Source organism: Sciurus vulgaris (genome assembly GCF_902686455.1).
Source record: "Sciurus vulgaris genome assembly, chromosome: 5".
NCBI classification, from domain to species: domain Eukaryota; kingdom Metazoa; phylum Chordata; class Mammalia; order Rodentia; family Sciuridae; genus Sciurus; species Sciurus vulgaris.
The window spans coordinates 88,347,043-88,361,876 of record NC_136465.1 but is presented as its reverse complement, the minus strand read 5'-3'; the positions used below and the strand labels follow the sequence as shown (position 1 = coordinate 88,361,876).

Below are 14,834 nucleotides of genomic sequence, written 5' to 3'. Positions count from 1 at the left end.
GAAACAGAAAGCAAAGGAAAATTACAGATCAATCTAACTATAAACAAAGATGGGAAAATTCTCAATGGAAAGGTAAGAAAGTCTAAAAGTACATAAACATGATCATACACTTAAACAAACAAAAAGTTTATTCCAGGATATAAGTTAATATAACATGAGAAAGGCAATTTAGTTCATTGTATTATCATATTATCTCAATGCAAAATCATAAAACAAGCCTTTGGTAATATTCAATACTTATTCATGGTAAAAAAAATATTTAGCAAAAACTATAAGAGAATATTTTAATCTGGTAAAGCAGAAGTTGGCAAACTTTTTCTCAAAGAACCAGATAAATATTTCACTTTGCAGTCAGATGATCTCTGTCACTCTACACATTAGAGTACACGATTATGTTGTGAAAGCACCACAGACAGTATACACAGGAATGGGTGTGACTGGGTTCTGATAAAACTTATTTACAAAAATAAGTGGCAGCCTGGATTTGGCCCATGAGTCATACAAGACTATCATTCCTGTGTTAGAGAATATCTATAAAACATAGCTTATCAGCTCAGTTAAAGGCGAAAATCATTTCCTTTGATACAGGAATAGGACAAGATTTACCACTGTTGGGGCTATGATTCATATTATATTTGAGGTCCTAGTTGGTGCAATTAGACAAGGGGGAAAAAAGGTATAAGGGTTAGAAAAAATAGAATTTTCATTATTTACAAAAGAAAAAAATTGCATTTATAATTTCAAAAAGAAGCTACAGCCGGGTGCGGTCGCACACACCTGTAATCCCAGCAGCTCAGGAGGCTGAGACAGGAGGATCTTGAGTTCAAAGCCAGCCTCAGCAATGGTGAAGTGCTAAACAACTCAGTGAGATCCTGTCTCTAAATAAAATATAAAATAGGGCTGGTGATGTGGCTCAGTGATTGAGTGCCCCTAAATTTAATCCCCAGTACCAAAAAAAAAAAAAGAAGCTACACATAAATTTTTTAATGAGGAAAATTTAGTATGGTTCATGATGTAAAAATCAATAGGAAAACTTACTCCTACAAGTAGTTAGAAATGAAATTGAAAGTGATCTTATTTTTAATAATATCAAAAAATGTAATCCTGAGGAACAGCAAAGGAAACAATCAATAATGTGAAAAGAGAGCCTATAGATTGGGAGAAAATCTTTACCACATGCACCTCAGATAAAGCATTGATCTCTAGAATTTATAAAGAACTCAAAAAACTTAACACCAGAAAAACAAATAACCCAGTCAATAAATGGGCTAAGGAACTGAACAGATATTTCCTAGAAGGAGAAATACAATCAGTCAACAAACATATGAAAAAATGTCATCTCTAGCAATTAGCGAAATGTAAATCAAAACTACTCTAAGATTTCATCTTACTCCAATCAGAATGGCGATTATCAAGAATACAAGGAACAATAAATGTTGGCAAATGATGTGGGGGAAAAAGATTCACTCATAAATTGCTGGTGGGAATGCAAATTGATGTAACCATAATGGAAATCAGTACAGAGATTCTTCAGAAACCTTGGAATGGAACCACCATTTGACCCAGCTATCCCACTCCTCAGTTTATACCCAAAGGACTTAAAATCAGCATACTACAGTGATGCAGCCACATCGATGTTTATAGTAGCTCAACTCACAACAGCTAAACTGTGGAACGAACCTAAGTGCCCTACGACAGATGAATGGATAAAGAGAATGTGACAGGGCATGGGCATGGTGGCACACACCTGTAATCCCAATGGCTGAGGAGGTTGAGGCAGGAGAATTGCGAGTTCAAACCCAGCCTCAGCAAAAGCGAGATGCTAAGCAAATAAAATACAAAATAGGGTTCAGTGGTTGAGTGCCCCTGAGTTTAATCCCTGGTACTCCACCACCACCAAAACAAAAAACAACAAAACAAACACACCCACCAAAAAAAAAAAAAGAGTGAATATTGTGAACATTGCAGGAGACTATGCTCTGAACCACTGTGCTGTGCTTCCTCTAGGGATCCCCACAGAAGTTCATGGACCCAGTGTCCTCCCAGTTTCTCCAAATGTGAGCGTTGCCTCCACCCTACCTGCCTACTCACCACCCATAATTTAGAGAGCAACCATTTTGTACCAATTCTCCTTCCCTCCCAGTTTCCACCAAAAAAAAAAAAAAAAGAATAAATCTATGAAAACATGTTTAAAATGAAACTAATTGAAAAACATTCAAAATGACCTAGTGGATAGAAATAAAAAATGTTCGTGGGTTGAAATCACTGTACTTTGGAGATATTAATTCTATTCTGCTGTATGGATTCAATGCAACTTCAAATAAAATCTCAACAGTCATTTTGTCAGGCTTGACAAACTGATTCTTATATAAAAAATTCAAAAAGCCAAGAATAGCCAAAATACTTTTGGAGAACAAATTTGGGTAACTTGCTCAAACAGATATCTATATTTATTTTACAACTCCAACAAATAAAACTGTGGCATCAGGCTACATTATTATGGGCCTCCTTACATGACACTGTATTGGTCAAGTCATAGGCAGCTGTTTAATTAAATAGTTATGAGAAAATTAGATATCAGTGGGAGATAAAATTAGTTCTTTTTTACACAATTTGCCAAAATGGACCACAGATAAAAGACTGAAATAAAAGCAATAAATTGTTAATCTTTAGAAAATATTAAGAAACCTATCTGTCTTTAAGGTTTGGAAAGTTTTTTAAAATAAGATACAAACAATATTACTTGTGGAAGAAGTGATTAACACATCACATCTGCTTATTTAAAGGACTACAAAGAAATACAGACTACAAATCATGAAGAAAGCAGGCAAAATAGTAAAGAAAAAGAGAAATAATCCAGATGACAAACAAACATACAAAATTATGCTCAGCTTCATTAGTAATGAGGGACCAGCAAATTTCTGTAACTGAGAGAAATTTCAGATGGAGAGAAATTGTCAACATTTTCTACACTAAGTGTTGGCAATTGCAACTCCCAAACACTGCTAAAGCATGATTTGACCTTATCTAGTAAACAGAGAATTTGTATTGCTTTCCATTCAACAATCCCACATCTAGAGAAGCTGGTACATATTAACACTAGGATACAAGCACCATTGTGGCTGGAACAAACCAAATATCTGCCAACACAGTACAGAAAGAAACATGGTATACCAACAGAATAAAGCAATGAAACAAAGGATTTTATGCAACTCTAGGATAGACATCAATGTACATATGTCTTATATATGTAATATTAAGATGAAGAAAGTAGTAAAAAGAAACATATGATGCTATTCAAAAGAACTTTAAAAAAAAGTCTAAACTAAAATATGTTTCTTAGAGGTGTTATCTTCTTTTCTTTTCTTTATAGTTTCATGACAAATGACCATAAATACCTCCAAATCAAACAGATGGGGCTGTGATTAGAGAGGGTCAAAAGGGGCTGGGACTTCCAGGGAGCCAGCTACATTCCATGTCTTGACCTCAATGATGATGGCTACCCAGCATTCACCACATTACTGTTTGTTCATATGACAAGTATTTATCAATTTCTCTAATTAAATAATATGTTCACAACATATTATATAATAAGAATATTATATTTTTCTGGCATATCTGGGTTCTCTTGCACTGAAATCTTGAGTTCTCATTCTGTTTTACCAAACACCTATCATACAATTTCTCACATTTATATTTTGTTCTCTTTTCCCCATTTAAATGCATTCCCCTCTAGTACCAAACTTCATTCTCTGGAAAATCCTTATGTTTATCTATACTGTAATGATAAATTTATAGATACCAAAAAAAAATACACAATATTGCCCAATACTTACCTTTCAAATTTCCAATTTCCATCAGTTAAGATGAAAATCTGAAATAGAATACACAATAGTAACAGGAATATTCAAAGAAGCTATCATTTCATCCATCTATGAGCAGAGACAATGTCAGTGACAATGCTGCACTTGATTTGGATTAGACCAATATTACTCTGCCATGAGGAATGACAAAATTATGGCATTCACAGGCAAATGGATGAAATTGGAGGATATCATGCTAAGTGAGATAAGCCAATCTCAAAAAACTAAAGGACGAATGATCTCACTGATAAGCGGATGAGGACATATAAGGGGGGGGTAGGAGGGGTTAGTGTTAGGGTTAGGGTTAGGTGTAGTGTTAGGGATAAGGAGGGTGGTAAGAATGGAGGAAGAAAGGAATGTATAGAGGGAAAAGAGGGGTGGGAGGGGAGGGGGGAAGGGAAAAAATAACAGAATGAATCAAACAACATTGCCCTATGTAAATTTATGACTTTTAATTAAAATAAAAAATATATATATAAAAACATTTTTAAAAAAGCCAAGAATTCAAAATATATTATTCCTTCATATAGATTTCCAAACTTCCACCAAAAATACTATGAGGATATAAAAAAGCTGATAGTTTCAGGTTAATGGTTTGAAATGTTGGATTGTTATCCATTTTTGAAATATCAGTCCTACACATTTCACAAAAGGAAATTACATTCAACACCATAGTATTATCTCAGTCCCATACATTAAAATATGAGAATTAAAAATAGCATTAATGGACACACTACAAAACCACTGAGGTAGTAACACTTGTAAAATACAGTTTTCATGTTGTTACATTAGTCTAACATTCCTCAGAGCCTAGAATCTGTCTCCTTAATTCTATTTGAGACTTTGGTCATTTCTCTGATAACAATGCCAATAAAGCCGCCAGTTGCCATTAATCTCAGTTCTATGAAAGAATAAATCATTCCTACAAGCAATTAAACAATAAACACTTTAAAGTAAGACCAATTAGAGCTAAGTCTAGACATTCACCACGCAGTTATAAGACAGACTTGTCATAATCATTTCAACTTTAACTGGAAGTTACTTCAATAATTCTTTCCAACAGAAGCAAGACTCAGAATTTTGTTGTGGGAGTACCCAAAGTCAGTAGAGTTTAAATTGAAGTATTCCACCAGGAATTCCAGTTGTATGTCTGCGAAGCTTCCCTGTCTCATTAATCTGTAGCCTAAGATGGGTCCTAAATTTGTTGGCCAATAATCCACTAGGCACAGCATACTCAGGCTTGTCGTTGTGCCAGCTCTCTTACATTTCCAAGCTCCTAGCAGATTTGCCTTGCAAAAACAAAAACAGCTCACAGTCAATGGCTGCAGGCCACTCCCCACCCCCTTTATCATGATTTTATAGATGACTGTTTTCAAGGCATTTAATAATTGGACCTTCATGGGAGTCAAAATGTCTGAGGTCTTCTTGAATTCAGGAGTTGATCTTTACCAATGTTGCAGTTACTATTCACAAATGACTTCATAATACCATTTCAGGTAATTTTCAGAGGAACTCTTAAGTCAATTGCTACACTACTATGTGAAATCGTTGTTGTTGTTGCCCAGTTACATGAGATCTATTTCATCACCAGAACAACACTCATTCCCCCACCAAGAAAGTAGAGAAATTATGTAGCACTTTACCTAATGACTTGTAGGCAACAGCAAATTCCAGTTTCTTCCCCTTGCTGATAAAGTAACAGCTTTTCTCATTAAGGCAGCAAACGAGTGAAAAGTTCTAAATAGAGACAGAACTCCAATTCTGTTGTTTAGGGAACTATATTGAGGTAGGGAAGAAGGAATTAACAAAGCCTCCACCAAAAAATAAAAACCCAGCCAACCCAAAATGGATAGAAAGTGAATCAGGGAAATGTGAAATGCTGAGTCTTCATCCACTGCCATTAAAAAAATATTTTTCAATAAGGGTGATTATGATGAGGAAAATTTTTGAGATTTGTCCTGTGCTTAATGACAAAGAAGCAAGGAATAGAAGGGTCTGGTCCAGCAAAGGGGAGAAAGAGAAGAGTATCTCCCTTCAGTCAGGGTCAAGCTAAAATGCCAAATTGGTGCTTAATACAAGTCAGCCCCAGTTACTTAAAAATATACTACCCAGTAATTACACAGCAACTGCATATATTATAAGTGGACCATAAATTTGGAGATTCTTGAATTGGCATCAGAAGGTTCACAAATATATTATAATCAAAACCATGTTCACATACACATGCATGAAACACTTTTGTAGGGAGAGAATCCATGGCATTTGTAGTCTTACTTTTAAATATAGACTATCCCGCAGAACATTTAACCTATTTCAATTTTACATCTTATTTAGTTCTGGATCCCATTAGAACACCTGTTCCCATGAAGACACAAGAAAATATTTCACTAGAGTTGTGTAGCTAAACATTTCAAGATCTTTTCTTTTATTAAAAAAAAAAAAAAAAAAAGTTTGAGTGGATTTTTTTTCATCTAACCCTATCAAGTACTATAAATAGTATACTTTAAAAATAACTAAGGAAACTATGTCTTCTTACATTGTGATTTTTGTCAACGCAAAGAAATAGCTCAAATTTTCATTTATCATCCCTGACTGGTTATGGGAGTTAAAACAGTAATGCAGAGACAGGAACGTGAACTTACAACGAGGGCTGAGCCATACTCGAGGCCCAGTCCAGTCTGCTGTCACCTACCAGATCTTGTTATGACAGTTTAAAATGTCTTTTCTGATAGCAGCATTTGAGGGATTAATTTAAGATGAAATCCACGCTTGCATTTATATTCAACGGGGAGACTGTGGGAAGTTCGTAAATGTATGTTTCTCATGGAATTAAAGGAAAAGGATAAATTGTTCCTATCAAGGGAAAGCAGATAAGAGAAAAATACATATGCAACATGAGTAAAAAATAACCCAATCTACTCTTGAATATTAGTCTAATCCTGGTAAAAGAACTAAAAGAAATGAAGTCTGACTATAATACCTCTGCCTCTAATCAGTTACTATAAACTGAAAATATAATCTGGCATCCTAAGACTTAATTCTTTTGGACCCAGGGAAATGAGAGATACTGGGGAAAGTGTATACAAAAATATTCTAAAATCTAGAATTTTGCAGGGATACAATGTTACAAATGTACTAAAGCCTAATCTGTATTTTTGTCCAGTTCACATTCAAGTATTATTATCAGAATTGATCAAAATTAGTGTGTGCTTCTCTTCATATGTAGAGGAAATAAATTACACTGACTCCAAATACTGGAAGTTCACATTGTTTAATTCTTTTATAACATATTTATTATAGTCAGTAAATACTGAAGATTAAAGCTCACCTCAAATCCTGACCTGCGTGCCCTAGATTACTTCCTTTCATTCACTCAACATCATTCCTTCGTGAACCCCAGTCTGTAATGACAGAAATAAAATCTATAGCATCTGTAGGCATATTTTCAAAATATATATCATCTTGCAGAATAATTAACATATTTGGGTTTTCATTCTTCACAGAGGGAAAGACCTGAGTTCTAGTCTCAGATTTACCATCTACTAATTAACCTTCAACAAGTAACTTAACTCAATGCCACACATTTTCTTTCTTCAAAACAGAGATGACAACTCCTTTACAAAAATGTAAAGAAAGCTGACTGATGGACAAAACACAGTTTCTTAAATCATCTTTTCCTTAATCTTCTTATTCCAAATCCAATTTCAAATTAATTCATAAAAATTACTCAGGACCTTGACTGATACATAATGGCCCTCAATATACAGGGACAACTGATGGTCAGCAGAGAAAAATGGTCATGGTAACATGTACCATGCACAAAGTTGTCCTTTTATATGGTTCAACTTTAAAAAGATAATTATCCTAAAACTGAGAACTGGAGTCTTAAGAGATGAATAGATTCTATTTGATGTACGTGAAATGACAACAGACCACCTCAATGTTAAACCACACCTGCATTGACTTTTGGATTTTATTCCCTGGTATGCACTATGATACAAATGGAAGCTCTGACTCGACATCGCATTTGCAAATGACCTCGGCAAACCTGGAAGCAATTTTAACCAAAATCCTGCTACATATTACAATCTCTCAATGCCCTGTCATCCGTCCTTGTCACCAGGAAGACCACTTCCTTCATGCTAACTTCTGTTTTGCATTTTACAACTGACTACATGGTCTTCCCACACATTAGGAAGAGGGTCTCATAAAACAATTTGCTCCTAGAGGGATAATATAGTGACAGAGATTTAATGTGTGGACGATTATTTCCTCTTAACTGATGTTCTCAATGTTTTAATTGGTTTGAATAAACAGTGATTATCAAAGTTTCAATGCTCTCTATGCCAAAATTCTTTCACTATTCCTGTAATCATTACAACATCCTGTAAAGGTCCCATGAACTATTTGTTGGAGAACTCTTAATCAAGAGCACACCCACACCCCTAAAGGTAATGAAGTCCTGGGCTGGGGTTGTAGTTCAGTGGAGGAGCACTTACCTAGATCATGTGAGGCACTGGGTTTGATCCTCAGCACCACACATAAATAAGTAAAATAAAGATCCGTCAATAACTAAAAAACAAAAAAAAAAAATTTTAAAGTAATGAAGTCCTGTGACTAAAAAGCAAATAAAAAAGTGACTTTATCCATGAATACCTGAAATTTCCAGATTTGATTGGATTCCTCAATTCCTAGAGAATGAGAAGTGGTATGTGTATTAATATGGACTCTAAGATTGCAGACAGAAATTCAAGGTAACTAAGAACAAGAGTAAATAAACAGTAGGTATAGTCTTAACCACTGTAGTCAAGATCATGTGTTCCTGATTACTATTTTGGTTTTCTACCATGTCAGCTGTACCATCTCTGCAAGTAAATTAAACTTTCCCTTTCTTGGCTTCTATAACAACTATCTCAGTATATACAATATGTCAAAATATACTGTCATGACATCTAAAAAGAACAAAAAAAACTATCTCATGGAAAAATTAGGAGAATTAAATGATCTAATGCATATAAAGCCCTTAGAATATTGAGTGGTACATAATAAATGGGCAATCAATTTTTTTATTTTTTTATTAATTTTTTTCTTTTTTTTATTTTTTACAGATTGCATTTTGGTTCATTGTACACAAATGGGGTACATCATTTCATTTCTATGGTTGTGCATGATGTAGATTCATACTATTCATGTAATCATACATGTACATAGGGTAATGATGTCTGTCTCATTCCACCTCCCTCTCATTTCTATGTAATCTAAAGTTCCTCCATTCTTCTCTCACCTCCCAACCCCCACCCCCATTATATATCATCATCACATATCAGGAAAACATTCGGCCTCTGGTTTTTTGGGACTGGCTTATTTCACTTAGCATGATATTCTCCAATTCATTTCTCTGCAAATACCATATTATTCTTCTTTATGGCTGAATAATATTCCGTTATGTATATATACCACAGCTTCTTTATCCATTCATCTGCTGAAGGGCATCTAGGTTGGTTCTATAATCTAGCTATTGTGAATTGAGCTGCTATAAACACTGATGTGACCACATTACTGTAGAATGCTAATTTTAAGTCCTTTGGGTTCTCAGAAAACTTGCAATAGATTTTTTTAAAAGGTGAAGGTGAACCTAATTTTAGAGAAATCTGAAACCAACTGTTTACTGACAACAGAATTCACTTCTTCTGTTTTCTTGTTTTCTGTCTACATTTCAATCTTTTCCAACTTTAGATAAATAGCTTGGTGACCATTTTGAGTTTTCTTTCCTCAGATTAAGATAAGGTTCTTTAAGAAAAGACTCTGATTTACCTGGTTTAGGTCCTGCTCCCATATTTCAGGACTGCCATTTTGACTGCAGGTGGGGTCCGCATGGCTGGCATGGCAATGCAGCCTAGTTTACACCTATGGCTTTGGCGTCACGACTAACAAGTGCACCCTTCCACTCATTAAAGGTTCCCAATGCCCATAGCTTTAACTATGTGTCATCTTGCCATAAAGTTTAATCTGAAGCTAATTTAAGGAAGTAGTCAGTAAAATCCAGATTGTGGGACACTCTATAACATAAACATGAGTGCATCAAAAGTGTCCATGTCATCAAAGATTTTTAAAAGAAAATTGAAAGAGACTAAAATATGTATGACCAAATGAAATGCATGGTTCTGTGGGGTAGAGGAGCACCTAAAAAGAAATCTGGGGACAGTTGTGAGTGATGGCAGTACTGTGCTTTGTAGAAGAATGTTCTTTGCTCTGAGATACACAATGAAAGATTTAAGGGAAATGTGTTATAAGGTCTGCACCTTACTTTCCAATAAATCAAAAAATAGCATAAGACAGTAAAAGACAGTGAATATCACACAATGTTAGTAAATATTCAAAGTGGGGCATGCAACAGATTATAATCATTGTGTTATTCTTTTAATGCTTGAGAATTTTCAAAATAAGAAGTGGAGGAAAGTGACCTTATTCGAACAACAAATTGTAATGTCGTCCATGGTTAGATTAGCTTAGACTGGTTGTGTACCCTTGAATTATTACCAATTATTGTTTGGAAGGAAAGTAAAAAGTTACATTAAAAGATGGTCAGTTCCATTCACAACAAGTGTCTAAAATACAAGGAACAACAAATTCAAAAGGAATTTGGCACCAGGAGAAAGTCACCGTGTATCCAGTAGTCTCTGGCCGATGTATTGTAAGAGCAAATCATATCCATTCATGAGGTCCACATTTTTCATTTCCATTTAGAAGAAGAAATAAACCCAATCATTATCATTCTAGCAAAGGAAATGCTTCTTTCTAAATTGCTTCTCTGAAATTGTCACAGACCTTTGCATGTGTTTAGTGGTCAGGAAAACTACACTAAAGCATGATTAGGAATTGTTCATTTGTGGTCCTAAAACCTGAGCCTCATCCAACCCGCAAACTCTTGCAGGTGTCCCTTAATGCAACTATTTCTCTACAGCCTTCCCTGACACAACCAAATACTCTGAGAGCCGGCAAACATTCCCGGCACAATGCTTTTTAATATGAACTTTTAAAGAACGGCCACCATTTTATATTTCATGATTTTGTAAGTAAGGTATTTGAGAGGTAAGGTTATAGAAAAAAATCTGAGCTTAAATCACAAATCTGCCACTTTTAAAACATGACTTTGGGAAGTTACTGTACCCATCTGTGCCTCGCTTGCGTCATCTGTAAAAGGAGACTAATAACACCTGCCTTGTAGGGTTGTTGCAGGTATTGAAAAACTGTAAGGGACATACATAGTAGCTGATTCCGCCCACACACTTCCTGCCCAAGGGAGCCCAGGTCAAGTGATCTGTTTCCACCCACTTAACTGCTTACCCCAACCATTAGAACTTCTGTCTAGAACAAGTCAATGTTCCTTTACATAGGCAAATGCAACAGAAAAATCAAAACTCAGATTTCATCTCACTCCAATCACAATTGCAACCATCAAGAATACAAGCAACAATAAATGTTGGTGAGGGTGTGGGGAAAAAGATTCACTCATACATTGTTGGTAGGACTGCAAATTGGTTGCAACCACTCTGGAAATCAGTACGGAGATTCCTTAGAAAACTTGGACTAGAACCACCATTTGACCCAGCCATCCCAATCCTTGGTTTACACACAAAGGACTTAAAATCAGCATAATACAGTGATGCAACCACATCAATTTTTACAGAAACTCAATTCACAATAGCCAAACTATGGAACCAACCTAGGTGCCCTCCAACAGATAAATGGATAAAGAAAATGTGGTATATATACAAAATGGAATATTACTCAGCCTTAAAGAAGAATGAAATTATGGCATTTGCCAGTAAATGGATGGAGCTAGAGAATATCATGCTAAGTGAAATAAGTCAATCCCCAAAAAACAAAGGCTGAATGTTTTCTCTGACATGTGGATGCTAACTCACAATAAGTGGGGAGGGGTTCTTGGGGAAAAATAGAGTTACTTTAGATTAGACAGAGGGAAATAAAGGGAGGAGAGGGGATATGAGGGTAGGAAGGATAGTAGAATGAATCAGACATTATTACCCTTTGTATATTTATGACTACATGACCAGTTGGATTCTACATCATGTACAACCAGAAGAATGAGAAGTTATGCACCATTTATGTATGATGTATCATAGTGCATTCTAATGTCATGTATAACTAATCAAAACAAAAATTTAAAAACACATGCTTTTTGAAGTCTGAGGTAAACTAATTCCATATCATCCATCTTACTTCCATTAACATCTTGTTTTACTTTCTAAACATTACCATAAATCTAAATTCATTTGGTGCATCAAGTTCTAAAAAAGGCACTTCAGAATCTGGGGGTACAGTTCCAGTATAGAGTGCATACTTAGCATGTGGAAGGGCCTGGATTCAATCCCCAGCACCAAAACCAACTAAATAAATAAATTTAAAATTTAATATTTTTTAAAAAGTCATTTCAGATTTTTCTGTATAAAATATTACTTTTCCTGTACAAAAAATCAGTATTCTCTTAAGTTACTTTGGATTTTTTTTCTTTACTAGACATATCTCAATGTTTTTGTGAATAAATAAGACCTTGTTACAGAGTCATACCTCATCACTAAAACAGAAGACACCAGCTGGCACATCATCTGGTGAAAATCCATTCTTTCCAGAATATGGAATCTTTGTTAGCAGTAAATATGTAATAAATGGAAAAATGGAAAGACTATAGTTGAGTTACATAGTATGAGGTTTGGATCCACAGAATTAGAAGAAAATTACTAGGACATTAAGAAAGAAAGCCAGTGATATCAGTGCAGGGAAAAATTTGGGATACTGAAAGTCACAGATATTTGTGCTGAATTGAATACAGTAATTTCAAATGTAGAACAGGAATTAGCCAAGGTCAAAGAACACAATTTATTCTTTATACCACAGATATTCTAATAGAGAGGTAAATCAGGATGGAATAACTGACTTCCTTACCAGGTGGCTCAGGAATCACATGGAGCTGCAGACTGCCTGGACTCTACAGGCCTAAACCCAGAACAGGTATAATTTCAGTTCCACCCTATTCTATTGGTAACAAGATACAAGGTCAAACTAAGTAAGGGAGAAACTAACCTCCCTCCTGTGGAAGGAGTGGCACACACATGCAGGAATGGAAGGAACTAATGGTGGACGTTTTTGCAAAAGTTCAATTTATGATTTTTAGTAAATTTTATATAATGCCTATTATGCCATTATCTTAGGTGTTGACTGGGATGTCATGTAAATAAGTATACAAAAGTAACAGACTGGTTTAGAAATATAATTCAATTCCCTGCACTCCTAAGTTATGTCAAACATCACAAAGATCTATCATCAAATATTATTTTTAGCAATCATTTGACAATTCAACTAGACCTACTTTAGTTCCATTCAAAGCAAAGATTAAGATATTATTTTATCAACAAGAGGATGTTATTAAATTTCAGTTATCACCAACATCTTTTTTTAAAATTTTAATTCATTGTATACAAATATGTACAACTTTCCTTTCTCTGGTTGTACATGAAGTAGAGTCACACCATTTGTGTAATCATACATGTACATAGAGTAATGATGTTTGTCTCATTCTCTTTCTTGCCCCCTCCACCGCCCCCTCCCCACCCCTCATTTCCCTCTATGGAATCCATCTTTCCTCTATTCTTCCCTTACCTTCTCCCCCGACACCCCTCATTATGTATCATCATCCACTTGTCAGAGAAGTCATTTGGCCTTTGGTTTTGGGGGACTGGCTTATTTCACTTAGCATGATATACTGCAACTCCATCCATTTTCCTGCAAATGCCATACTTTATTCTTCTTTATGGCTGAATAATATTCTACTTTATCACCAACATCTTAAGCTGCCCTTTTTTAGACACAACAAATTTTGTAACCTAAACTAATAAACAAGATTCATGATGACTGAAATATGCACTTCTTCTGTTGGATGGAAGAAGGGCAGTTGTAAGTCATTGGAAAGGAGAAACCTCAGTTTATGTCCCAACTTCACAGCAGGCAGGGCGACTTGAAAAAAATTGAGAATCTAGAAATGGATGCTCATAAAACCATCTTTGCCTGAGAAACTTTGGGAAATCTTTGTGAGCCTCCTGGGACATGTGTACCTCAGTCAGAAGACTACTGCAACAGGAGATGATGGATGGGTTTTGATCAAGGACATGTTACAGTTTAAACTATGCTTTAGAACTATTAAACTAGAGAAAATGGGCTGGGGATGTAGCTCAGTGGTGAAGTGCTTGCCTCGCAGGTGTGAGGCCCTGGGTTTTAGCCCCAGTACCACAAATATATATGGCTAGAAAGACTATACATACTGGATTGAAAGAGGAAATCCGTTCAAAGCAGAGAGACAAATAGAGACCTTTTAATAGTAGATGAGGATATATTAAGGAAGGTACAAACTAGAAATATTAGCTTTGGAATAGAAAAAAGTGAAAGACATTACAGAATAAGAATCAAAATGGTTTAGTAACCAAAAGGTAATGTGGGAAATCAGTGTATCATTTCTCTCTCCCTCATGTATTCATTGAGTGACATATACATTTTTTTAAGTGATATATGTCTATTGTGGAAGCAAACATAAAAAAGATGACATAGGAAAGAGTTCAGTGAAATTATTCTGATGTTTGGATAGAATATTAGAACACATATTTAGACTGTCTCCCAAAACTGGGGGTCAGAAGAGTGATAAGCAGAAGAGATTGAGAGGGGCCAGGTTGGGGACATGGCTTAGTGGCAGAGCGCTAGCCTAGCGTGTATGAGACTGCAAGAAAAGTGGGGGAGGTTTGCCTTAGGTTTGAAGGGTCAGAAGTGTCTCAGAAGCAGGAAGGGATATGGTTCAAAGGGATATGGTTCAATGGTAGAGTGCTTGCCTAGCATGTGTGAGGCCTCGGGTTTGATCCCTAGCACTGCCCCCCACCCCATAAAGAAAGAGTACCTCTGATT

At 35.6% G+C, this 14,834-nt stretch overlaps 1 long non-coding RNA gene across 4 annotated transcripts in view; it reads right to left on the bottom strand.

The window, feature by feature from the left end:
- Positions 1-8,649, bottom strand: part of LOC306662028 — a 416,277-nt gene extending 407,628 nt beyond the window's left edge. For 3 of the 4 annotated variants that reach the window (XR_013764033.1, XR_013764034.1, XR_013764036.1), the window contains exons 1-5: positions 8,520-8,649; positions 7,192-7,264; positions 5,507-5,639; positions 3,837-3,874; positions 1,748-1,822 (exon numbers count right to left, since the gene is read on the bottom strand). This is a non-coding gene — a long non-coding RNA (uncharacterized lncRNA). The remainder of the gene's footprint in view (positions 1-1,747; positions 1,823-3,836; positions 3,875-5,506; positions 5,640-7,191; positions 7,265-8,519) is intronic. The other variant, XR_013764035.1, reaches the window with a different exon arrangement.
- Positions 8,650-14,834: the final 6,185 nt, after the last annotated feature.